The following is a 26,993-nucleotide window of genomic DNA, read 5'->3' on the forward strand; positions in this document are numbered from 1 at the left end:
TGAACAATCCGCAGTAAATGATTTCCAACTTAAGGCTATAAAGCAGTGATTCCCAAGCCTTTTTGACTAACAGTACAATTTACTCAGTGCCTACGATATCGCGATATATTTGTTCAATATTTTTATTGTTAATAATGTAAAAAACAAGTGTAACACTATATGTTTCTATAAAGGACTAAGCATTGTTGTCGACTCTATGTATTTGGTCTAGGAATTAATTCGTGCGGTTGGTACGCACACATTGAAGCTGTAGTACAAACACAAAATACATAAATACCTTAAGAAAAATATTGTCCATCGCTAGCCACTACTTTCGCCCATCTGTCAGGCAATATACGGATTCCGTGGCGAAAGAAGTCCTCATCCTTGGAAGCGATCCAGTCAGAAACCCATGTTTCGATATCTTCTGAAGAAGTAAACCGCTGTCCAATCAAATCGTTGTTCATGCAATCGAACAAGTAGTAGTCCGAAGGAGCAACGTCTGGTGAATACGGCGGGTGGGGTAAAACTTCCCATCCGACATTTTCTAAATAGGTTTTGACCGGTTTTGGGACATGTGGGCGAGCGTTATCATGTTGAACAATAAGTTTATCATGTCTGTTCTCCCATTCTGGTCGTGTTCTGGCCAGAGCTTGCTTCAAACGCATTAATTGTCGTCGATAACGTTCTCCATTCATAGTTTCACCCGGTTGCAGCAGCTCATAGTACACCACACCTTTCATATCCCACCATATGCACAGCATAACCTTTGCACAGTGAATATCTCGTTTTGGTTGTGATGGACCTGGTTCACCTGGTTTCACCCAGGCCTTTTTTCGTTTAGGGTTCTCGTAATGGATCCACTTCTCATCACCCGTAATAATTCGATGCATAAACCCCTTTCTGCTCTGTCGTTGAAGCAGCAATTCGCAAATGGTTTTTCGTCTTTCAACGTCTCTGTCTTTCAATTCATGTGGAATCCAATGTGACATCTTTTGAATCATTCCCATGGCTTTCAAGCGTTTGGAGACTGTTGTTTGATCAACGCCTAATGCTGCTGCAAGTTGTTCCTGCGTTTGACACGAATCCTGCTCGAGCAATGCTGTCAATTCTTCGTCTTGAAATTTTTTTGGCTGTCCAGCTCGCTCTTGGTCTGCCAAGCTGAAATCACCACTTCTAAACCGTGCAAACCACTTCTGACACGTTCGCTCAGCTAGAGCATGGTCACCATACACTTCCACCAAAATACGATGACTTTCAGTCGCACTTTTCTGCATGTTAAAGTAACGCAGCAGGACACCCCGCAAAAACACTTTATCAGGCACAAATTGCGCCATGTTCACTTAACTACAAACTGGTGTTGTTGACGCTTTAATCCACTGCCCTATACTACGAACGATACGCGATGACAGGGGTTTGCAACACATGTGTGGATACACGGAACTGTGGGACGCTCCATTCGTTGCGCCATCTCTTGTCCACCCGCACGAATTAATTCCTAGACCAAATAGTACTAAGTATTGTTGCTGACTGTAGTACTAAGATTGTTGCTAACTCTATGCAGTATTAAGCATTGTTGCTGAATATGTAGTACTAAGTATTGTTTCTGACTATACAGCACTAAGCATTGTTCCTGATTATACAATACTAAGCATTGTTGATGACTATGTAGTACTAAGCATTGTTGATGATTCTATTTAGTATTAAGTATTGTTATTGATTCTATATAATACTAAGCATTCTTGCTGACTTTATGTAGTACTAAGCATTATTACTGACTTTATGTAGTACTAAGCATTGTTGCTGACTCTATGTGGTACTAAGCATTGTTGCTGATTATGTAATACTAAGCATTATTACTGACTCTATGTAGTACTACGCATTGTTGCAATGTAATACTAAGCATTGTTGCTGACTCCGTGTAGTACTAAGCATTGTTACTGACTATATAGTACTAAACATTGTTGCTGACTATATATATATTACTAAATACTATTGCTGACTCTATGTAGTACTACGCATTGTTGCTGACTATGTAATACTAAGTATTGTTGCTGACTCCGTGTAGTACTAAGCATTGTTGCTGATTATGTAATACTAAGCATTATTACTGACTCTATGTAGTACTACGCATTGTTGCAATGTAATACTAAGCATTGTTGCTGACTCCGTGTAGTACTAAGCATTGTTACTGACTATATAGTACTAAGCATTGTTGCTGACTATATATATATTACTAAATACTATTGCTGACTCTATGCAGTACTACGCATTGTTGCTGACTATGTAATACTAAGTATTGTTGCTGACTATGTAATACTAAGTATTGTTGCTGACTCCGTGTAGTACTAAGCATTGTTGCTGACTATATATTACTAAACTGACTCTATGCAGCACTACGCATTGTTGCTGACTATGTTATACTAAGCATTGTTGCTGACTCCGTGTAGTACTAAGCATTGTTGCTGCCGCTGGAGGCCCTGACTAGTACGCTCTGTCGCAAAATTGATTCTAACTAATTAGTAGATGCTTCATAAGTTTGAAATTCCAAAAAATTCGAGACACCCACTATGTGACTGCACGACATATCGGTTGGGGATCACTGGTATAGATTATTTAGTTATCTTTATCTTTTAGTCATTGGTTTATAAGAGGATTTTTTTTTCTGTTTTCTCTTAATTGCACTTGAATTTTAGTGATATGACTTCTTCAAGTTTAGTTAATAATGTTCCTTGCTTCTTTTCAAAATGAATTTGCGTTAATATCTGTATTACTTAAATTAAAATTTGATGGTTAAGTATTGAAATTATACAGTATTTATAAAAAAAAAAAAAAAAAAAAAAATCACGAAGAAAGCGACATTTAACTAGGTTTGAAGAAGAAACCAGCCAAATCATTCAAAATATCCAGTTCATATCAAAGAATAACAGAAAGATAAATTCCTCATTTAAATCAACGGGCTAAAAAGTAAATATGGCGTGGGAATCCAACGTCGCTAAGGATATATGAGAGAGGGCGTGGGAGGTGAGATACGCTACTGAAAGTTCAAGGGTTATGCTGTATAAGCGAAGGGCAAATATGAAAATCGCACGTTTTATATTTGCTTATCTAATATCAACAAGGGAGGTACGATGTTTCCAGTGTTTAAAAAGGGAACGCGTGGAAAAGAAAATACTTCTTTTTATCTTCTATTTTTTTAAGTCAAGAATTTATTTTGTAAGATGTATGTAGGACTTTGCAGTAACTTCATAATATTCCACTGACAAGCAAGCTGTCATTATATCGTTGCTAAATGACAGCGAGACGTAATATTACAAATATAATTCACATTAAAATAATGATCAGTAAGAATATGACCCTCTTCGCTGATCTAATGGCTAGTGCCTGTACCTTTGGTGCACGAAGTCCCAGGTTCGATTCTCGGTGGGAAAGCACGGAACGCACTACAATGATTCAGATCTCACTTTTAAACTCTTAATTCTTGTTTTATATAGTCTCTCTGCTCACAAAAGAACTGAATACAAAATCAATCAGTCAATAAAGATAACAATCATTCATTCTCTATTTTAAATTAATCGTATGCCTCTTTCTTAACATTCCAACCAGTGGCGTATTTAGGATTTTGTTTCCGGGGGGCTATGCACGACACCTGAATAAGCACTTATATTTTTCCTTTTGGGTGCCGACAAATTTTAATGAAGTTGTGCATATAACAAATTTATTTCTGAGGACTTCAGCCCGATAGCCCCCCCCTCCCCCCAAATACGTCACTGATCCCAACTATTATACTCTAAGGCTAAGAGAGACGGTGATAATGAGATGAATAACAGTGATGGAATGAAGAAAGTGTTAAGAAACGGTAGAACATGGTATTTTCCCACCACAAAACTCATCTGGAACCAGCTGGAATTGATCCAGATATCCACGTAGCGTAGGTGAGCGCTCTACCACTAAGCCACTGCAGCCAGTATAAATAGTGTTATGTATTGGTGTAATTTAACAATAAAATAAAGAAAAAAACAAAAATTATTTGTAATTTTAATAATCTTAAAACACTCTATCCTAGCTTAGGTACTTCATTCTCGACCATGTACACAGTGAACAATAGATCCATTAATACACATGTGAATATCGTATTCTCAGTATTTACTGTTTTATCTATTTAGTTCTTGACTTCAGAACGCAGGGCCGGATTAAAGGGGAGCTTAGGGAGGCTGTAGCCCTGGGCCTCCATGTGGACAGCAGCCTCTACTATGATCAAAATCTCAACTGGCTATCTAAAAAGAATCATAAAGATACAATCATTGAGCTGAGCGAAGCGAAGCTCTTATACTCGGGTTAGCCGTTTGGTTGTCCGCGAACTCCTCCTAGACCGTTTGGCCGATATCAACCCAACTTAGCACGCTGATAGAGTATGTCGTGCTGAGTGACAACATAGGTCGAAATCAAAAATCCGATGTACCATCGAGGAATAATCACCGAAAAACGCTTCCTCCTAGACCGTTTGGCCGATCTCAACCAAACTTAGCACGCTGATAGAGTATGTCGTGCTGAGTGACAACATAGGTCGAAATCAAAAATCCGATGTACCATCGAGGAATAATCACCGTAAAACGCTTCCTCTTAGACCGTTTGGCCGAACTCAACCAAACTTAGCACGCTGATAGAGTATGTCGTGCTGAGTGACAACAAAGGTCGAAATCAAAAATCCGATGTACCATCGAGGAATAATCACCGAAAAACGCTTCCTCCTAGACCGTTTGGCCGATCTCAACCAAACTTAGCACGCTGATAGAGTATGTCGTGCTGAGTGACAACAAAGGTCGAAATCAAAAATCCGATGTACCATCGAGGAATAATCACCGAAAAACGCTTCCTCCTAGACCGTTTGGCCGATCTCAACCAAACTTAGCACGCTGATAGAGTATGTCGTGCTGAGTGACAACATAGGTCGAAATCAAAAATCCGATGTACCATCGAGGAATAATCACCGAAAAACGCTTCCTGATTACGTAGTTTAAGCTCGCTCAGCTCATTTCATTGCAATCGGGTATATACATTGTATTCCTAGTTATAAAATAATATTCCCATAACTTTCCTACTGTACTTTAACAGATAAACATTACGTGAAAGCACGGGCCACATATTTTTTCTACTCCCGGGCCTCCAGATGGGTTAATCCTGTCCTGCGAGAACGTGACACAGTTCATCTTCAGAAATGTATAAAAAGAGATCTGAATGTATCTACAGGGTTATAAGTAAACGCATAATTAATTTAAAAACGGATATGTACTGGAAAGAATATTATGCATTAATACGCTTACAAATGACCCGGAAAGAAACAGTACTTTTAATTAAAAAAAAAAAAAAGGAAAAACGACAATATGCGAATATCAGTTGCTCCCTTAACATTCGAGGGAAAATAAGAGAATGTCGATTAAATTCAAGGAAAATAATAGTGATTTTACTTTACCATACCCCCACCCCCCAGAAATGAGTACCCCTTATTTTGTATTCAGTGATGTGTAAGCAGAAAAAAAGACTGACCAAAGACAAAACGTTATCATGTGTTTCTAGGTTACAAAATACAAACAAATATATCTAAAACTTCTAAGTATCTGGTAGTATACGTGCACGAAATACTACCAACTTTATTTTGATTACTGACCACCCTTAGAAATTTGCCGCCTTGTGAACAGATCCCTGTTCTCTCGTGTGTAAACACGGGCCTGAGTATAACTAATTGAAATAGAATCTTCCTCAGTGTGATACAGGCCGGTAGCCAGCCCAAAAATGTAGGGGGGAGGTAGAAGTTAGGGGGGACCCGATCATTTGCAAGCCTATCAGGGAGGCCAGTAAAAATTTTGGGGAATCCACCCCCCTAAACCCCCTTGGATACGGGTTTGGTGTGATGTAGGAAGTATAAATGTCATACTATGTACATATGTGTGCGGAGCGAAAATGAGAAATCAATATAATTTCACACAAAAGAGTACACAATTACAATATGACGAATTTCGGCGGCGAATTTGATTTTTTTGTGTGAGATTCCAGTTTTCCACCGCACTTGAACCTTTCTTTTGTAATTTATATTTTAAAAGAAGTGATTACTTTCGAAGTAATACGATATATGTTTAAATTCTTAATATTCAACAATATTTTAATAGACTTCCAGTTTTCATATATAACAGATTTCCATTACACAATTATATTTTACACAGTCCAACATGTTATTTACAATTAAGGAAAAAAAACTATCTATAATCAGTAAAAGCAAACATGAAAAAAGTAGCATTTCTGTTCGCTGGGAAAGAGGTGGGGGTGCATCTGGTGAATATAAACTTCAGTGATTTGGCTCGAATGTTAAATTTAGTTCGTTGTATTTCCCCTCTGGTCGGTCGCCGAAATTCATATCAGGTGAATGCATGGGAAGAGCTGGGGGAAGGAAATTCTAACTAGAGATTTATATTAGTGCTTCTTAGTAAGAAATTAATAGTATTAATAGTAAAAGAGTTTCCTTAGCGATGGACGTCAACGTTTACTAAATGTATTTAAATGTGTATCAAAAAAGTTTACTTCACATATTTATCAAATTCCTTTAAATGTTTGCAAAAAGTTAAGTTTAATAACTGCTTGCAAATAAACGTTTGGAACAAACGTTAAGTTAGAAAAAAAAAAAAAAAAAAAAGAGCTTTCGCTCCCAGACCTCTAATTTGCATGCTTTACATAAGTAAATGAAATGAAATCTGTAAGTTTTACGTCCCACGTTTTTGCCGGTTAGGCTAAAGGAGACGGTGATGATGAGAGATAAGTGAAAATGGTGGAATTAAGAAAGTGGAAGGAAACGGGAGAACCCCGAGAAAACCCACGAGCACGGTGTTTGTCCACCATAAAGTCCACGCGGCGCAAGCTGGGATCGAACTAGGGACCCCAAGCACAGGAGGTGAACGCTCTACCACTGAGCCACCGCGCCACCGCTTTAAATAAGTATTTCATGTTAAGTATAATTAATGATTTTATCTCAAGCTATTATTGCTATATATTTCTGTTATTGTTTGTTTGGCTAATTTTAAAAGTAAATCTTCCCGCTTTCTGGTGATAAAGTGATTAGTCTTATCAGTGATGTTAATTTTGACGATAAAATGTTGAGAAAGTACCTAAAACGTTTGACAATAAAATAAACAATGATTGTTTATTTTTCTTACAACTATTATTATTTTAATGGTCCGTAATGGCTTTCAGTTTAACGTCCCACGGTAACGCCCTTTAGGCTAAGGGAGATTGATGATTAAGGCAAGTGAATGATGATGGAAGAATCAGTGGGATGGGAATGTGGGTGGAAACAGGAGTACCTCGTTAAAATCCACGGACAAGATTTTTTTTTTTTATTTTAACATGAACCGTATTATCAATATTACGTTGGACTATAACTTTACGATATCATAAGAGGCAGTGGCATACCCAGAATTTTGCAAGTTCATATCGTTTTAGGATTTATATATGTATATATGGTGAATACAGAGTTGAATTAATCCATCTGGAGGGCCGGGGGCTAGAAAAAATATGTGGCCCCTGAAAGTTAAGTGAATATGTTTCATTTTTTTTTTTTTTATCATATTTTACCTTATGATGATGATGATTGATTGTATTTTACGTGATTCTTTTTAGACAACCAATTGAGATTTTGATCAGAGTGGAGGCCCGGGTCTACAGCCTCCCACCTTAACTCGACCCTGGGTCAAGGGCGCCGATTTCTTCGTAAATTTGGGGGGCCCATTCAGATGAAGAAGGCATATATGAGGATTTTAAGGCAAATTGCATTCGATTTATGCCAAATATTGTATATATGTGTGGGTACAGTAAGGGGGGCCCGAGTCCCCACGACCCCCCAGGATCGGCGCCCTTGCCCTGGGTGGATAATATTTTTTTTCATAATATATTGTTGAAAGGGGTGGTATTAACTCAGAGACTCCCGTTGGTAATTACTATTGGTAACTAGTAAACCGCATGTTTTATTTTTTTTCTGGTATTACTTTGAAATATTTCTTAAAAAGAAGAAAAAATATTATTATGTACACAATGATTTAGAAAACGTGAACCAGATACCACAACACGCCACTGTTAAAGAACCTTCATTCTTTGTAAATAAATAATGACAAAGAATATAAGTTAAAAAAAAAAAAGTAAGAAACTGTAATGATGGTTTACCTTAGATGATGTCTCGACAATAACATAATATAAAATATCAGCTTTTAACACATTCGGAATCACTCTACTGATTTTCTTTTGTTTCTTCTTACTCTCTCACAAGAAAATAAAAGAATTGATTTCTTTTCAGCGTAACAAAGGCAGTAAATAAAGAAAACTTGAGCACACGCACAAGCAACACACTAAACTAAACACGCCACCACCACACGGGATAACAATCTTGCTGCTAGTACGACGCGAGCAACTGAACTAAACTGACGCGCTCACTTCTCAATGCTACAGGTGTTTCAGCCTTCGCTTTTTTAGACACACCCACCTTGTCGCTACGTCACAATGACGTCGCTCGGGGAACTTACCCTATCTGTAATACACATAACGTATTTTCCTTTCCGCACATCATAATTGTTTGTTTTCGATAATGAATTTTCCTGGGTTTTCTCAATATTTTTTTATAGATAAAGGGGAAAAAAAGCAACACTATTAATTGTATAATATAAACTAGAAATAAAGGCATTTGGAATTTTCAGGGGAAATGTCCAAAATGTGGATAATCTCCTTACAGTATCTTGCGCAATTCATCGTAACACAGCCGACTGATAACTAAAAAAATTGGATTTTGACGCTATTTGAATAAACTGTTGTTGACGCTAGACAAATTATTTAGATTGTGCGCAACACCCACCCACGATTCCTTATACTGTACGTTAACGTAAAAGGGATGATAAAAATAGTTCTTCGATCCACGCCCTTAAGTGATAAGCATCAAAGAACTATTTTTATCACTGCTTTTTTCGTCATACGTAATTTTGCTAATTAAACGTAAACGTCCCACGCACATTTTGTGTAAAGGTCCACGTGTAAGCTGAAAAAAAGATAAGAAAGATAAATATATGTGAATAAATAATGATGAAATGAACTGTGAAATACGTGGTGCAACCGAGAAGAAACTGAAGGCGCCAAACTCTAAACTATAAAAAAGATATCACGCAGCAGGGGCGCCCGAAGAAACTTTTCTAGGGGGGCACCTTCATGGTTGCTATACTACGTCTGGTGTTTCTGGCATTAAATATACGTGGTTTGCTATATTACGTATACATTTTCGTGAGCCAGGGCCCCTTGTCCCCCCCCTCCTTCGGGCGCCCATGTCAGGCAGTGATAACTTCAGAAGATGGTCCGTGGATAAATTCGTCCCAGAGCTACAAATTTTTCCCTTGGGACCATATCTCCAATCGTGTTCAATTTGAGTCATCAGCCCTTTGGCGTGATATACCCGGATTCTATTCCCAGCAGGAGCTCATGTAGTTCGGATTCCACATTAAGTTGTAGGTCCAAGTCTCAAATAGCCTTGCTGCTGAAAGGGACGATAAACTGAAAATAAAATCTAATTGGATCACCAGTATTTTTGCAGCAATACTTTTCACCCTTGTATATTCAAAATCCCACCGAGGGAAGTCTTCTGAAATCACCATTGTATGTAGTACTTGGTATTTTTTATACCTTATTTGTAAATGTTACGGTTTCCTTTGTAATAATATCGAGAATAATCGACATTAGTGTCAAATGCAAAGTTTAAGGGGTCGTTGAGATGAATAGTGACAATAGTGACACCCCCGATGCTAGGTCCAAGTTTAGCTCCCACTGGCGCGAAGGGTGAGAAGGAGTGAAAAATAAAATGTCTAAAATAGCTTAGATTAATTTTGAATGAATAGTTTTCTCGGTCGTTAAACTCATTGGTAACAGTCCCAATGACACAGAAATCAAATTTTAGTGAAGAACGTGCATGTCTGCAAGTCTGGGAATTGACAAGGGGTAACACTGAAGGCGTTGCTAGCCGTTATGTATTTTACTAAACTCTTTATTTTCTAACAGGGAAATGCCAAGGATTTGTATGCCAACCAAAGTTAGTTTTGTCAAGTTCAACAAAAAGTCCAAAATAAACCTCTTGAAAAAAAGCTCTAATTTGTAAAAGAATACCTAACGATCGCTTTTGGCTGTTGCCGAGGGCGCCCATGTTGTGGTTTCCAAGGGGGAGCAAGTATAAGCGACGTTTCAAAAATAGTTTCAAATTTTGCTGTAACTAATGTAAAAATTCTATTTGATTTTCGATATTCTGAAGTACAATTTCCTCTAGGGGGCGAGCCCCCCACCTAGCCCCCCTTGGCTGTTGCAATGGTCTATCCAAGCATCTCGATAAAAAAAAAATCAGCATAGTATAACAACAAAAGCTGTTTATCTTATATTTATCTTTTATAAAAAGAATACTTTGTTGAGATGAATATAGGGAGCATCGAATGCTACTTCGCCCCGGACACCGAAATCTCTAGCTACGGCTTTATAATTTTCATAGGTCATTATTTTAGTGCATAAGCGTATTCCCTGTATTATTTCTTTGTAATTTAACAATGACAGAATGGTGTCGACTTTGACAGCTGGTCATTGTAATTTTGAAAAATTGGTTAATACAATTTCATTAGAAATAATCAAAGATTTTTCGTGTCATGTAACGGACCAAATTTTAGATTTGTTCTGTTCCAGAAATAAACTCCGATATAATTCTTTAAATCCCGGAAAAAATAAAAGAGAAATTATTCGATTTAATTTTTATTGTCAGAGATTATTTATTTTCAGAAAATGATAAGATGGCATTTTATTTATTTGGATTTAGTTCCATTGACACATTTAATTTAAATAATAATAATATGTAATATCTTATAAATTAGTTTTAAATACAAAATTTTAAATACCGGTACTAATAGGGTACAGCGGGGTAATTCGAATAGGCGGGGAATTTGAATAATGTTAAGCATTTTGCCAGCTGGAGTGGAAACGCGGCTCGCCATGTTAGTGAATCTGTGGTGGATTTGTAGGTGGTGGTTTGCAGAAGTCGCTCTCAGAAATACAAACTATTCCTTCGGTTCTGAAGGCTTATACGATTTTTTGTTTGCTGCAAGGTAAGTACGAATGTGTGTATTTTTAGGTCGTTATAATTTTCAACGTTGTTTCCTTAAGCTTTCCTTCTTATTAACTGGATAAAATGAAACCGCTCTGGATTATAATCGTATCAGTAACATGTGGGGCATTGATATAGTGTACACTGGCGTCAACTAATCAGCAGTTTTCATATCACGTTCTGAATGGAAAGTTCGTCGATTGCGGGGCAATTTGGATAATTCAAAACGGGGCAATTTGAATAGCACTGAAATTAGAACTATAGGCCTACTATTTTATATTTGTTTGTCAAACGCAAAAGCTTCTAGTGTTAACAAGGAAACTGCGAATTCTTATTTTGACTTACTGAGAAAATTAATGAACGAGTATGATCTCCATAAACCATCGTAACCGTATTTATAATATGGACGAAAGTAATCTTCCTCTAAATAACAGACCCCTAAAATTTTTGCAGAAAAGGGTAGAAAAGAGGTGGTAAGTTTAATATCTGTTGAGCGAGGGGAAATGTAACGGTGATAGCATGCTGCAATGCCAGAAGGTCTTTTATACCTCCTGTAGTAATATTCAAAGGCGTACGCCTAAATCCGGACTTTAAAACCCAAAATCTCACTCACAACTTTTGTCCTTAGAGTTCTACCAAAGTCATGACATCGAAATGCTTTACCTACGTCCAGACACAACACACGTATTATAACCACTCGATCGCTCTGTTTTTAAGGCCCTTAAAGCCAATTACCACCAAGAGGCAACTATCTGGATTCACTAAAACCTGAGGTCAGTGATTAGTAATTCTCAGTTCTGCATTTTGTTCACTGAAGCCTAGAAGTTGACAGCTTTTGTTGGACTGGCAGTTAATGGGTTTTCATGTACTGGTATCTACCCGTTTAGTCCACAAGGTATTGAAGAATTTCGATTCGCCCCTTCGGAAACGTATGGTCTTATTATACATTTTGAGGAGCAGTCTTCTCGGGAAGAAGATCTTAACAACGCGCCTTCTTCTTCCGGTCATGGCTCTCAAAACTTTGTCCCAACGAAGTCTATAGATGAACCCATACAACAAGTCCTTCCCCAGAAAAAAATTGTGTGCAGAAGAGACGTTTTGTCGCAATAAAATCATGCCACTCAACTTCTGAAAATATTCTGGCAATGAGAATAAAACACCTCCGATGAAAGATGCAAGCATCGGGTGCAACAAAATCCAATAGCACTACAAGAAAGAAGAGTGCTAATACAGAACCTGCCAAGAAAAAAACAAATGAAAGAAACTGATATCATCTACCCCTTCTAGTGACGAAAATGTAGGCCTAAGTCTAAAGATGGCTGAAGGTAATGAAAGTCAAACAAGGAATTGCTGTTTTTGCCTTCTTAATTACTATTCAGAACGTTCTGCTAGAAAGGGAGTCTGGATTCGTTCCCAGCGTTGTTAAGACATAGTTCTACGAAGTCTGTGTCGGTGCAGAAGGTCGAAAACAGTTTATCTGTTGTCGTTGTCGTTAAATACGAACGATGGAAGATGAATTAACCAATTAAGGCTCTTTGCCTTAGACAGTGTTCTGAACATTTTTTTTAGTGTAGGCCTACATTCAAAAAGATAGCTATAGGTGACGAATATTTACAATTTATGTAGGCCTCCAGCATATTTCAACTACGGTAGAAATTGCAATCTAACTATTAAATAGTTTATACATTATTTCTATAAGATTTGTTTATTTTGTTGATTATTCATATTACCCCACTCGTTATTCAAATTGCCCCTCACTGTTACGTTTTTCCAAATTTCGGCGGGGAAATTGAATACCCAAATTTCACAATGATGTATCTCAGATACTATCTTGAGAAAAATTGTTAAGTAATAGTAAGGTTCAAAGTTTTTGTTCACAATTTTATATTTGAATACCAATTCCAGTTTCCGAGATATATGAGAAAATGTCTGAAATTATTCAAATTACCCCGCCGTACCCTATGTGTAATATTTATCGATTACGAAAAAAATGTAAATATAACATTTAATAAATGTAAAAGAAGAAGAAAATTTGTTGAAATTAGAAGAACAACGAAAGAGATGTATGTCAAAAAGATGTCGAAAGCTAGTTAAATTTTAGAAGGAAGAATATATGTTGTAAGTATCGTAAAAGGCAATTAAACCTTCTCAGTGCAATTAGATGTTATTATTAAAATGTTGAAAGTGTCGTTTGAAATGAATAACATAAGTAAAATTATGTTTCAGTAAATTAAGTTCAGGCACCCCAACTCAGGGTTGCCAACCGTCCCGATTCTGCAGGGACGGTACCGATTTTTAACTTATTTGTCCCGCGTCCTGACCGGACACTCGTAAGGGACGCATATTATCCCGATTTATCGATTTTCAAAGCTAATTAATATTTTACTGGGCCATTTTTACAAAAGGAATGACTTATTCTTTTACACGCACAGATTTATCTATATAGAATCAATTTAACAAATTTGTGTTTTGTTTATGTTAAATAAATTACAGTTGTTTGGTTTTAATTTTGTTGTATGATGATAGACAAAGAATAAGACTTGATTTTAGTAATAGTAATTCTTTAACAATGTTATGCACTTATTTGTAATAAAAAATGTATATAGTTTTCTATCTAAACTTTGTTTACATTATATAAATTGCAATTGTTTTGGTTTGAATTTGTTGCATATATTGCTTATACCTAGTGATGAGTAGTGTGTGGGAAAATAAAAATATAAGGTGCCGCATTCACTCAGGTTCGTGTTATTAAGCTGATTATTTACATTGTTCTCAACGACTCGCCGTACGTGTAGTCATCTAATAAGGGGGGGGGGGTAGAGCTCGAACATCGATTGTCCCGTCTCAATTCGTCTTAAGAAAAGTTGGCAACCCTGCCCCAACTGCTAAAACCTCACCTTGCGATATGCCATAATCCTTTTGATTATCACTGTGTGTTGCCTGTACTGAATAATTTATTAGTAATTCAGTCAACTATTATGTATTTTACCCAGGCCCGTATTTAGATAAGTAATAATATTCTGTGCTCGAGCACAGGGCGGCAGAATTTAGGGGGAGGCAAAATTTGGGATTTTTTTCAAGACTCACAATAAAGTAATATTTAAAACTAGCAACCCTCAGAGACCCACGCAAGCGCGAGAAAATATGTTAATGAGTTTAATTCGTTATAATTATAGTAGTTACTAATTAGCTAGCTTATCTGATTATTTTTAAAATGTCATCCTTTCCCACCCCCAACCCAAGGGGTGAGGATGAACTTGAACATCACGAAAACTGATACCGTTAAACTGAGCGACCTCGAAAACTATGAATTCAACACTAATATCTGTCGTTTTCGATTACTTTTAAAATATCGCCCCTTCCTGGGGAGTGGAGTATGACGTTGAAGTTGAGTTGTATTAAAATTGTCACTATTCACCTCAGCAATCCCCAAAACTATGAACCTAATTCTAATATTGTTCGTTTTCGATTATTTTTAAAATGCCCCCATGTTATTCTTATGAGGATTTTGCACCCCCATATCTCAGCTCTGGTGTGACCTATAGGGATCTGGGACAGGTCATTTGGATCATTCTTCTAAGAGCTTTAAAACATAGAATTTTGTGGTTCTATCTATTATGATTCACCTAACACCACATCATAATCATCATTGAGAGAATCAAACCATCTAAAATTACATTGTAACTTTTGTAACTTGTAATACCCAAACTGCTACTCAACAACAGGTGGTATGTTTGCAAAATCAGGGCTTTCTTTTACCTGAACCTGAATATGATGACGTCGAGGTTATACTTTATTATACTGAACACAATAGTTGAGCTAAGTACGGGGAATGTTTATAAATTAGCATCTGCAACTAACCAGGTTGATGTATAGTTTATGTCTTCACGGTGATTTTAGAGAAGGAAGCCACCTTCGTGATTAATAGTTCGAGCGAGATATATGCCTAACCTTTTATATGTGAATCTGGCTTATTGGAATCCTTTTCAGTATTCATGTCTGTGGCCCAAAGTATAAATGTCACCTGTGTTGTCGGTGTTGCCTTATAGATGCCGTCATATAAGTGTGTACTTCTCATATGTTTGGAGCTATTTATACTGTATATCCGTCATCCACAGTTTTGCGTATGCTCACTTATTTGTTGAAGCTAAATGTTATTGGATATACTTTATCTACAGTCTGTTTATATAGGCACCAGAATATTATATTACAGGACATTTTTGATATTCAGGGAACGACATCAGGAGAATCTGGAAAGCGAGATCCTGAACTTTTAACTTTAAAAGTTGAGTCTACAGTAGGGGTGCGCACGAGACGAGTCGAGACAAAATTTTCCTGAGAAAATTCGAGTCGAGACACAGCTCTTCCAATAGAGAAACATACATTTTTCGAGTCGAGACATCACTTTTACAGCACATTTTCGAGACGAGACAGCCTCAAATCTTGTCTCGTACGCATCCCTAGTCTACAGTTTCACTTCATCGACGTATGAAGAAGAAGACTACATGCGTGTGAGACAGTGGTGCAACAGTCGTTTTTAAATGGTTCAGAATGATTCTTTGGTGCATACAGTTTACTATCATGATATAATGTTGCACTTCAATTGTATTTATAGTTGAAGGTAGGGAGTAAATTTTATTAACTATAGTGTGGCATAACATACGAGGTGCACACCAAGAGTACTGCTTCGTTCTAATTTCGCGGTGGCTCAGTGGTAGAGCGTTCACCTCTGGTGCTTGGGGTCCCGGGTTCGATCCCAGCCCCCGCCAAGTGAACTTTGTGGTGGACAAACACCGTGCTCGTGGGTTTTCTCGGGGTTCTCCCGTTTCCTCCCACTTTCTTCATTCCACCATTTCACTCATCTCTCATAATCACCGTCTCCTTTAGCCTAACCGGCATAACCGTGGGACGTAAAACTCAAAGATTTCATTTCATTTTTTTTCGTTCTAATTTCCAAGAACAAGAAAATACAGGGAATTAACCTGTGTCTATTTCTCAACAAACTCTCCTTCTTTTTTTATACACAGTTGTCATCGCTCCGTTCATTTTATGTAGCATATGGCATAGTCATCTATGAGGGGTATGTTTCAGATCTGGCAAATAACACTTCCAAAGGATGATCTACAGGCAAAATGGCATCCACGAAGAGAAATCTTGAGGTTTAGGAACAGCCAAAAGTCATTCGGACCTAATTCAGATGAGTAAGGTGGATGTGGCCAGGGCCGGATCCAGGATTTTCTGGGGGAGGGGTGCACCAAATAACTGCCAGTACATTTGAAATAAGTTTTTTTAAATGCCTTTAGGCATCTGTGGTGTGAATGAGGAATTGCCCTGGAAATGCTAAGTGTCTGATCTTGATGAATCCTGTTCCTTCAACCTTCAGAAAATTGGCTGAAACTATTGATTTTGCAAAACTCACTACTTGCTTCTCACATTAGGTAGTGTACATTTATAACGGAGGGGGGTGCAGGTGCACCTTTGCACCCCCCTAAATCCGGTCCTGGATGTGGCAGAAGCTCAATACATTGTCAGTCAAGAATGAGGTAACAACATTAGCACGGTGTGGCGGTGCGTTGTCCATATGGAGGATGAAACTGGTATTTGCTATTTGCAGTCGTTTCTCAGTCAATTTTAGCAAAAATTCTGTATCCAATAGTGTACAAAAATATTCGTCCGTAATTGTGTGACCTATCAGAACAGGGTGGGACAATATCACTTCCTCAGACTCTCAGAAGGTAGCGTACAGTAAATTCTTATTGGATGCTACGTGACGAAATTTTTTGGGAGTGGTGGTGAATTTGTGTTTCCACTGCATGTAGTGCTTTCTTGTTTCTGTGTTGAATAATGGAATAAGCGATTCATTCATTGTCACACTTTCTAAGAAATTACGTCCCTCTCTTCTGAAGCACGTCAAATTTGCAGCACTTGATCGAATCCTTGCCTCTTTCTAATCGTCATTAAGCATTCGTGGAACCCAGTGAGAAGAAACTTTCCTCAGGCCCAGTTGTTTTGTAATTATTCGTTCTATTGTTCCCATTCTTAGGCTCAGTGTATCACATATCTCCTGCATGGTGAGACGCCTAACTTCCATGATGAAATTTTCAACACGGTCAGTGTTAGCGTCAGTTAATGCTGTTTTTAGACGTCCAGACCTCTGCTCATCTTTCACATTCGTTCACCCTGGTTTGAACTCACGACCAACTTCCACGTTTTCTACAAGAGCACTGTCACCACACACACCCTCCAATTAGCGATGAACGTCTAGCAGTGGTGAGGGATTTTACCCGTTGCTCTTCAACCGAATTTTTCATGTTTTCGGACAATATCAGAAACACGTTTAACTCGTTCAGGCACTGTGACTCAACTGCTGGGTGCCACCTAATAAACAAAACCTACACTGCGTACAGACGAAGGATGGAGGTCTCCAATGTCGCAGTTACTTTCCTGAATTAAAGAAAAATGTGGACTACGTAGGGTCTACTTTTGGTGTTCACCTCGTATTAGGTCATGAGCTCTGTAACATTTCGTGTCTCGAAAATGAAAGAAGCTAATGAAAAATGGTCTTCATATTCGAATTAGCGCCTTGATTTACTGGATAGTGTTCCAAATCAAGTTCTGCGTGTTACTGTTTTTTTTTTTTTTTTTAACTTTTGTAGGAGAGTTTCGATTGTAAGTCGTGAATCAACACACCTATTCAGAAGAATGTTCTAATTAACTTAAAGTTCATAATCGTTGGATCGTAAAACTTAAAAACTACCGTAGTATTGCGCACGAAACAAGAAATGTCTAGTCTTGTCTCGATTCTCGTCTCGAAAACAAGACGAGAAGTACACTCATGTCCAAACTTATTGTCGCATGTCTATAAATATGTTTTCGTAGGAATATAATTTGATAACGAATTCGCCCGGTATTTCTTATAATGTTAGTATGTGTACAATCGGCAAATGCATGTATGTGGCAAATTTCATGTCATAAGAGCAGAAAATAAGAACAATAAAACGAAAATAAAACTTTCTTGTTCATTTAGCAACATTTTGTTTGACTCATTCTAATTTTCGTATTTATAATTCTTTTCCTATGAAATTTACCACAAATATACATTTCCCGATTATACACACAGTATCAGTATTAAAAGTACCCTGCAAAACCATAATCAAATTATATTCTTACAAAAAGACAGTTATAGATATGCGACAATCATTTTCGACATGAGTGTACATTTTAAAATTTGAGATGAGACTAGGAGCATTTCAATTCTAGTCTCGTTTTCGAGATGATAAATTTCAAGAGTCTCGTAGACAACACTAGTTCACCCAGGTCTAAGATCTCAAAACACACTTTTAGTGTTACATGATTTATAGGAATCTCATTTTTTCCCACAGTGATTCTTTTATAATATTATTAATATTTGGTTGCCAATGTCGTATATTAATAACACTTGTTTAATTTACCCAAGTTTTCGTTTATGTCAATTAGTTAGTCGTGTCGTTATTTAACGTATGTGGGCGTAGTGATACTAATGATCACGTTTATTACTCATGGAAAGCATATAGGGAAATTTTTCTAAATTCTGTTATTTTATTTTATTTTAGTATTATTGTGTTCTAAATATGCGATTTCGTTAATTGCGATAAATATTTTCAAAATTATTCACTCAGAAACTTCGATGATCACTAAAAATAAGTGAATTATATTCATAGTATTGTATGTTTATCTTCCCATACAGTATATTTGAATGTAGCGTTGCCAAAGAAACAGCCGTGTGAACCCCTGCTTTGCTGAACGTCTGGGATTGAGACTAGGCACTTGATGGTGTTTTAAAATGGAAGAAGTCATAAAGAATTTCTGTTCCTGAATATTTAGTAAAGTCCAAAAACAAGGATTGGATTGAAATTGTGGAAGAAATCCAGTAAATAAAACAATTAAAAAAATGTGTCAAGTTTAAAAGTACCTCTATGTTCTTGTAAGCCGATAGATATAATTTCATCGGTGATATAACTTATCTCATTTGCTTGCTGATTAGTGGATCTTGTAGAGTACCGTAAGGTGAGTCGCGAGTGGGTGTTTGCATTCCCATATGTTGTAATGTAATGTTGCCATGGAAACAGGAGTGTGAAACCCTTATTTGCTGAACGTCTAATGTTGAGACTAAGTACCCTACATCGATGGGAGTTGATGGAAGTGAATCATACGTTTTTTTTTCCTGCTGCGTGTATTTTGCTATTTTATTGTTGTCAAGAGAAGTAAGGTATGTTGTACACCTGAAGTTAATTAGTAATGTCAAAAGGAAGGATTGAACTAAAAATTGTGGGAAAAATCTATTAAATAAGACAATTAGAAAAAAGTCAGAGATATAATTCGATTCATATGCTTGCTTATCAGTAAATCTTGGGCAGTAAAATAAGCTGAAACATTATTTTGATTGATTCTTCAAAATTAAGGTAAAATTAGACATTAACGGTTTGGAGATTTTAGTAGTGCTGTCTAAATTACTTTTATTGGACAGAAGTAGAATTTTGACAGCATGGAAAAGACAACGAACATGTTTCTCAATTCAATGACCTCAAATTTATAGTATTGACAATATTCTTCAAGCCAGATTTATTCTTTAGAATAGTTACATCGGATAAATATTAAAGGAACGAACACAGTTTAATCCAAGGATCTTATAAAATAGAGGATCTGCCCTTAGAACAAAATCTTGAAGCCATACGTCACAGTTTCGCCACCCCTACTCTGCCCACTCCGCCCAATAGGATCGCAATGTTTTGAGCCAACTATCCAGGCGGAAACGAAAGTAGCCAATCAGACGATGGTGGAAACGAGAGTAGCCAATCAGACGTGCCAATGCTCGGTTGTTTTTTTGGCTTCATCGATTTAATAGGATGACAATACATATGGGCAGATCCTCCATTTATAACATCCTTGGTTTAATCGATACTTTTATTTGTTAGAATTGTTCTTTGCTGGTCTTTTCAAAAATAATAATTACAAATATTTAGACTTGATTATCTTCCTATTTTGATTCTTGTACAGATGCATGCTTAGTGGTCCAGTATAGATGGTCAGATTGTGGTTTGATAATATATATGTTTACTTACGAGTAGTGAAATGTGAATTATAAAATAAGAATAGTACAAGAAATTTCTATTTATGTATGGGCCAATATTAGAGATGAAACGAAATCTTTAAGTCTTATGTCCTACGCTTATGCCGCCTAGGCGAAAGGAGACGGTGATGATTAGAAATGAAGGAAATGGAAGAACGAAGAGAGTGGGAGGAAACGGGAGAACCCCGAGAAATCCCACGCAAACGGTGTTTGTCCACCGGGCCAACATTAGATTAAAGTCGTGATGTATGTTACATATGTGTAGAAATCATGCGAAGCTATTAGCATATTTTGAATTTTACATGTATATTAATATTTCATGTACAGTAAATAACAATTTAATATTTGATAAACTATTCGGGTAAACACCTAAGCATAAGCTTGTGTGAAAACGTGAAATTTATTTTATTTAAAATTTGAGAATTACATAACTATGTTGAAAATCGATTATAGTGACAATTATTGACAAAATTGTAATTTAATCTAAATCAATTACTAGAAAATCATTGCAAAATTTCTTTTTGTTTTAAAATGTCTATATATAATTTACTGTGAATCAAGAGTAACCTAATTATTGCACGATTTTATTTCCATATTTAGCTAAATAATTTACTTGCATGTTAGAGATGTTTCATAGGAATTCTGCAGTATATTTTAAATGATAAGAAATTATTTTTTTTAAAATCTAATAGGAGCAATAGGGTTCTCATGTGTAAAAAGACGAACGTGGAACATACACTAGTAGCAATGTTAATTGGTCCACCGTTGGAGATTGAGTGGGATTTGGTCAAAGCGGTGGGTGATGATCGGTGCGAGCTTATAGCGGAAAAACTTACGTTGGTCCAATGTTGGTTAAATGTATGTTTGGCCAACTAATTATTGTCCCGGCCTTCACGCAACCAAGAAATACGTTACGTTAACATTGGCTAAATGTCGGTTAACAACTTATTTGGTTGGGAAATGGGCAAGGAATGGTTTGGGTGGGAAATGGTTGACAAAGCGGCCAAACCTGACGTTGGGCCAACGTTGGTATGTCGCATCGCAACCATTTTCCCAACGTTGGGCCAACCGATTTTGCTACTAGGGTATCTTCTGAATTATAAGTTGATAAGTTTACAATAAGTCAGATTTGAAAGTTGCGAAACAATAATAATTTTATTTTAAGTAGAATTTTGTTTCTAGCATTTGTAGGGACATGTTTCCTAACAGCTGCTAAAATGGCAGTCCTATGTTAAACATCCAATTTAACATTTATTATTACCATTGCCAACATATGTGCATTTAAGTAAGTAAGTGTGTTACAGATTCATAATATAAAAATTGTAAATTCGTAAAATGAGTACAACCACAACGAAGAACATTTATCAACGTTTAAAGATTCACAAGTCATTACGCAATAAACAATAATAAATCTGGTATAAGTGTTGTTAAATTACACCCTTAGTGAATCTTTCGTGACGCGAAAAGATTCTGAACAACTTCTGGATGAAATTAAGAAAAAAATAATCAAAGCATACATTCTATACGTAAATTTACAAAACGAGTCGAGAAAAACTTTTCGACGCGACGAGACAGAATTCTTGGAAAATCTAAGATGAGACGAGACTTTTACAAAATAACGAGACGAAATAATATTTATTTCTCGTCTCGTCTCATAAGCAACACAATTAAAAAGATAAAAAAAAATAATTGACGTGGTGTTGAGATCATACGTCATTTCTTATATTACTTCTACGTTGAAAAGGAACTGTACAGTTAAACAAACAAGATATTATTATTAGTAATAGTTAGTAGTCTGCAGCAGGATGAGGGATGGCCAAATTTTTCGATTCATTGATTTATCTCAGATTGTGGAGATCTATGGCGATCTAGCACAGCCTGTTTCCAATACCGTAGCCTAATATTAGTTTACATCGTTAAGAATGTACATTAAAGTAATTATTTAAAAAATACAGAAAAGTAAGTAGTAAAAATATGTATTCCATCACCAATTCTTTAAGTTTGAAATCAAATGTTTTTGTCAGCTCTGAAATACTTCCTTGAATTGGTTTTCACCAAGCATTGCAGCTTTTGTAAACAATTCAGCCTGCAAAGTAGAAATGTTGCCAAGTAATTAAATAAAGAATATTTATGTGTAATCTTGTGCTAAGAAATGAACAAATAAATTGAAGGGGGAAAACAAGGAGATTAAAAATGAAATGGCGTGGACTTGTGATATCAGGATCAGGATCCATTTTTCTTGCTTGCTGTGGGGTACGCAGAAGTTGATCAAGGGAAGGGGGTTCAATCTCCCAAGTTTCTATAATTTCAGGTGTATGTATACGATGTTTGTTTCTGCATAATATCTTGCTCAAAAACGCTTAAAACCACCCAAAAATCCTTGGTCACGCCACTGCTCTCCTGAATTTTCGAACTAGTATATAAACGTAGACACGCGCAGGAAGGAAGAAGGGCACAATGACGTTAAATTTCTTCTTTCAGTGTAAATTACAGTTAATCAGGGGCGTCATTTGGGGGTGGCAGGGGAGCAATTGCCCTACCATGAGTTTGAGAAACATAATTTTTAACAAATTATGTATCAATATAATAATAGAAACGTGAAATTCTTATGTCGATGAAAAATCTTGAACCTCTCCTGGCAAAATCTGAAATGACGCTACTGGAGATAATCGTGACCGGCCATAATTCTTCGTTCTCTACATATCAAAGAGTTCACGTTGCCCAAAAGCTACAGTTTGCCACAACTAAAATTTATTATGACTATTCCTAACGTTTCAGTTAGCTGCGAAACAACATAAAATATTGGATTCAGAGCCACCCTTACATATTGGCTTAGTGGCCCGATTAGCAGAATTGTGGTTGGTTGGATGGATTAACGTTCTTTTCAGCAGCGATGCTTTATGAGGCGTGGACCTTCAGCTTAACGGGCGATTCAAACCACACGAACTCCCTTCGGAAATGGAACCCGGCTTTCCCGCGCTGATTACGCGTACGTTAACCATTTACCCACGAAGGAGCTCATTATCAGATCTAAAAACATGTGCACTTGTACTCACCGGTACCATTCAAAATATTGAGCACCTTGTGTTTTTCCATTACAGGCTAGCGAGTGTTTGGGACAAGCAGTTGTTCATTTTTTTAAAAAAAGTTAAAAATTATTGAGTTTACTTATTTACTGAATAGAGAATTTATTCGTTTATTTCCTTTGTTATATGTAACAAAATATCCATAAAATAAATTTTGAATCCTTGCGAGTTGTTCTCTCACTTGATGTCCAACAGAAAATGTGATACCATATACAAGTATCGGTTATGAGACTTTGAAGATTCTATCGACACCTCATTCATCAAATTCCAAGAAACTGTTAAGGATCTACATAGGAATTTTTAATAAATCACATAAATTATCATGCATATAGTACTTTCCTTTTAATTTCGCTGCAACCAGTAGAAAAATGACACAAAAGTTAGGGAGTTTCCCATCCAACATTATAAAATTCTTAAATCTTTAAGATTCCTTCATATGTTTAGACACTCCTGACACCGGATATTCAGTTTTTGCATCTGTTAAATGTTAATTTAATCTGATTGCATTTTTGAATTGCGATATACGAATTCTTACGTGAAAAATTAACCTCATACACCGGTGTAAATACACTACTTCATAATGAGACAGTGAAATAGTTTTATCTTTTGTAATTTCTCTCTCTTTTTTTTTTCTTTTCTTCCTTTCTTCTTCTTCTTTTTTAATTTGACCACTTCCTCAGCTCTCGCCAGGAAGTGAGCCTGGGTTTCCTACGACAAAAGTGCATACACTAAATTATGTGCAAATAAATTAAAATTATTTCCTAAAGTAGGATTGATTTGAGATTATCCCTTTTCAGCAATGATACTATAGCTGTAAAATACATTATCTATTGCTTGAAGCGAAATTCGAACAACGGTTGGGTTGGCATCCGACTATGGGCATAGGGGCATTGCACCCCCAACTTTTTGACAAAAAACAAAAATGCTACTCATAAGATCCTTCAATTCTGATTTGTATTAACCGTGCCCCCCCAACAGACAAAAGGTCTGCCCCCCCAGCAACCAATTCCTAACTCCGTCTATGCATCCGACGCAAGTTCGACCTACTTTCACGGGGAATCGAACCCTGGATTTTGCAAATGTAAAACACTCTCTTTAGTTAGTTAGACACGAAATAACATGAGAGGAGAAAATGATTAACTTTGCAATAGTAAAAATTTTTTTTAAAAAAAGTACAAATTTGCAAGTTTAATGTTACCCAAAACTACAACAAATATTTTATAACACCAAATGTTAATTCACTTACCATAATTTTATGTTTTTTCCCAAAGCTATAAACTTGAAAACTCTTCTTGTTTTCACAAACGGTTTGTTCACTTCACTAAACACCCGACTCCAAACTCAGAGAGAAACACTGCTTGTTCCAAGACTATTTTTAGAAAAAACCGAACATGGGCGTTATTTATTTGGGCAACTAGTAATAATGTATGCAATTCTTATTCTTTTCTACATACTGTTTGATAATCTTTATATGTATGAATGCGGTAGTTTTATTAGTGACTGTAAATCCCGTACACACAGTTCAATACACTCTGGCAGCATTCGGTGGAAACTCTCAACCAACAAAGAAGGGGCCAAGTTCGCGATATTTATAAAAAGCCCAACTGAGCAACCAAAGAGGCAGGGAGGCAGGCAGCTTTCTTCACTTCGCTCGTCTACATTCAGTATATCTGTTGCAGATAACCCTATTCCAAGCATTTAAGAAAAAAAAAAAAAAAATCTTGCTAAGAACTAATCAGTGGTGCCAGTTACCTCTTGAAGTGCATATATACTGCACATACAAACAGTGTCTTTTCCTAAACACAGATGTTCGATTTGTTTTTTAAAAAAAGACAGAACACGGAAGATTTACATTTAACAAATATCACGTTTACGTTATAAGCCATTTGACTTTTTTCTCTTCTTTGTTTGGTTACGTTTACCCTGGAACGATCTTATTTGCAATGCATTAAAAGCACATTTATCATGACCATTTTTCACTTCTATATAGACATATCACCTACATATAAGTGTATTGTGTATATACAATATATGTTGCACATATTTAATTTTTAAGTCTAAACGATATCTTGATTTGTTAAATTTAATTAGTATACTTTTTATGTTACAGCTATTAAAGGCTGTGAGAAACCGGAAGTAGAACCCGGAAGCATTCTAACCAAAAAATTAAAAAAAGAAAAAAGTATGTAAGTGCAATATGATATCCAGCCTGCTGAATATAATGACAATCAAACGATCTAATCTACTGTCAAATCTGTCTGACGATAATGATATGGGTAAAATGGTCATTGACCACACCATACATATGCCAGCAAGACGTTCGGGTTCGATTCCAATTCCGAGTATATCAGTCACCACTCCGATCACTGGCCTCAGAGTGCATGTTAAGTGACGGAATAACCTTAAATAATCTAAGTTCAGAGCCGTAACAGTTGGCGTCCCCCCCTTCCGGACGAAGGGGCCCAACACCCCCGCTGTTTGACACTCACATTACTTATTACAGTACTTGAATTATCCTACAGCTCCCTCATGGATATATGGTTAGTGTATGAGCCATTGAGGCGTTAGACTCGGGTTCGATTCCCAGTGGGAGCTCATGTGGTTCGAATCCCATGTTAATCTATAGGTGCACGTCTTTTACAGCCTCATTACTGCAAGGGACGCTAAACTCTAATCAACCAACCTGAATTGTCTTGTTATTGATTTTGTGTATGTGAGATTGTAATATTTTTGATTAGCAGGAAACTTATTTGGACCTCCTTGCCATCTTAAAAGACAAGTAATGTTCAAAAAGTACAAATTATTTAGGCTAATTTTAAACAGTTAAAACAGCTCACACTGTACAATTCACGATACCATCCAGTTAGCTAACTGAGATTGGATTTTTGAACGTACGGTAGTCATTTAAAAGACGGCAAAAATCATCATCGATACATTATGAAATTGATCAAAACTTTATGTATAATACGTATTTGTTGAAACTGAAAGATCTAGTAGGCTGACTTGTTTGGCTCTAATTGTGTTATCTATTCATGGTCCTCACATTGCTGCAGCAAGGGGCCCCGAGGAGAGAAGGCCCCGCAGGACCAACCGTGGTACCATATACGTGTGTAAATCAACTCAACGAGGGACTTTGGTATGACTTTTGGCAAGGAAATCAAGCTTCAACTGTTGCATCCGCAAAATAACTCGCTAATTGGAACCTCAGAAATACTCTGCTGCATCGGTGTCCCAAAAAGATACATTATAACACTATCTAAATTGATTGCCAACAATAAATACGGAAGATAAACAGTGCATCAAGCCCTCCTTGCTGGTCTAGTGACTAAAGACACGTGCTTTTGGAGCACGAGATCCTGGTTCGATTTCCGAATGGACAACATCGAAAGCATAATAGTCCCGTTTCGTTCTATATTTCTTCGCTGTAAATATGAATCAATTGAGAGCTAGTATTACCATAGTTGTAAAAATCATTTATTCAAACTTCACGGTTTCTTGCTTTAAAAACTACAATATTGCGCAGTATATAGCATTCAAGCAACAAAGTTTCAGATACAAAATTATCTCGTAATGATTGAGTAATTGCCAAAAGTACGAAAAGAAACGCATTTTTTCTTCATTCAGATTCCTTAAAAAATGAACGAAGTTCGTGCGTAGTTCA

The 26,993-nt window shown here is 36.7% G+C and overlaps 1 protein-coding gene across 1 annotated transcript in view; it reads right to left on the reverse strand.

Moving 5' to 3' along the window:
* The window catches only part of LOC145680421 (uncharacterized), a 179,415-nt gene extending 170,966 nt beyond the window's left edge, over window positions 1-8,449 (reverse strand). Inside the window, exon 1 of the mRNA XM_081750936.1 lies at window positions 8,188-8,449. The gene's annotated coding sequence lies outside the window, so the exon portion shown is untranslated. The remainder of the gene's footprint in view (window positions 1-8,187) is intronic.
* Window positions 8,450-26,993: the final 18,544 nt, after the last annotated feature.

Source organism: Thermobia domestica, chromosome 3 (genome assembly GCF_964235325.1).
Source record: "Thermobia domestica chromosome 3, izTheDome1.hap1.1, whole genome shotgun sequence".
NCBI classification, from domain to species: Eukaryota; Metazoa; Arthropoda; class Insecta; order Zygentoma; family Lepismatidae; genus Thermobia; species Thermobia domestica.